This window comes from Microcebus murinus, chromosome 1, assembly GCF_040939455.1.
Source record: "Microcebus murinus isolate Inina chromosome 1, M.murinus_Inina_mat1.0, whole genome shotgun sequence".
Classification (NCBI taxonomy): domain Eukaryota; kingdom Metazoa; phylum Chordata; class Mammalia; order Primates; family Cheirogaleidae; genus Microcebus; species Microcebus murinus.
This window is the reverse complement of record NC_134104.1, coordinates 135,726,732-135,728,608: the sequence shown is the minus strand read 5'-3', so window position 1 is coordinate 135,728,608 and position 1,877 is coordinate 135,726,732.

The window sequence follows — 1,877 nt, the reverse complement described above, 5'->3', positions numbered from 1 at the left end:
TTTTATCTCTAAATCTGAATATGCACCCATAATCCTTGTGCTTTATTCACCCCTATGTCTTGGCATTTAAAATTGTGCCAAGTACATCAAAGGCATTTGGCAAATACTTAGCAAATAAATAATAATAGTGTGTTTATGTAGCTATTGATATAGAATGTGCCTGGCATAGATCTATACATTTTACTATATATTAACTTTTTTAATCCTCATTATGTTGAAGATATAGATAATATTATTATCCCTCTTTCATATATGAGTAAGCTAAGGAAGAAAGAGGTTTAACAAGTTACCCAGGGTCACCCAATGGTAAGGGTGGAACCAAAATGTAAACTTGAGTTGTCTAGGTTCATGCATGCAATCTTAATATCCTGTTATAATGTATTGCTTCTCACGATACTGCAATCAACAGATGAATCCTTCACAACAGGACACTCCTAGTGACTCTCCTAATCAATCATACCAATCAGTCAATCATACCAATCCACCTGTTTAGCTGAAGAAGAGTTAAAATTTGAGGATTTATTTTGAATCTACTTCTGTTTAATGCATCCCATTTTATATGGCTCAATGCAACCCATTTTGTGTGGCTTAAATGAAAATTGTGATTGCTTAAGGACTATCTCAATGAGAATGGGTTCTTGAAAGCACTTTCCCTCTCATCATATTTCTTGAACAACTAATAGGGATGGAAACTTATGATCTATGTGTCTATGTCACTTGAAAATTAACTACTTCCACTAAAGCATTTTCTTGTTTTGAGGCAAGGTGCTAATATGAGAATCTGTGTTTAATAAAACAATCTGACACTATTTCTAGTTCAGTGCTAATGAAGGAAGGAAGGGAGAGGTAGAAATGATATAAAACAACAGGAATGTTAAAAAACAAAACAAAACATTTATTTCATCTGTTTTGGAACAGGGCATTTCATGGCCCCTGTGGCCCAGGGATCAAATAATTAGTGTAAATGAGATGATGTCAGAATAAATTACAAAGAAATAAGAATAAATTGCCAACATTTGGAATGAACAGTAATTGAGATATGAATTTATTTTGTCATTTCAAAATATTTCTGTCTATAGTGACCCAACCTATAGCTAAAATTAGAAAGACTGACAGTACCAGCTGTTGGCAAGGATGTGGAGCAATTGGAACCTTCCTATGTTTCTGGTAGAAGTAGAAACGGTACAACCACTTGGGAAAACTGAAAGTTTCTTATAAATATAAGGCTACACCTATCCTATGACTGAAATTCTACTTCTAAATGTTATCCAGGAGAAATGAAAACATGTCCACAAAAACCTGTGCGAGCATGTTCACAGCAGTCTTATTCATAATAACCGAGAACTAGAAACAATCCAGCCATCCATTAACAAGTGAAAAGATTAAAAAATTGTAACACACTGATACAACTGAATACCACCACTGAGCAATAAAAAACGAACAGATTAATGATATACACAACAATGTGGATGCATCGCAACAACATTATGCTGAGCAAAAGAAGGTAGACACAAAAGAGTACAGATGGTTGATACCATTATCTGAAGACGGAGAATAAGTGACAGAAATCAAGAATAGTTGACTCTGGGAGGGAAGGAGTTGACTGGGAAACAACATGAGGAAACTTGCTGGGGCACAGAAAGTGTTCTCACCATAATCTTGGTCATGGTTACATAAATGCATATGTTTGTTGAAATTCATCAAACTACAAACTTAAGATTTATGCACTTCACTGTATGTAATTTATATTCCAGTAAAAGATAAAAAATATGAAAATAAAGTGACCTATTACAGCCATATAAAGTAAACTTTTGACCTTACTCAACTTGCTCTTATCTTCTTAATGCAGTCCACTTTAAAATTAATTTATCTTATGG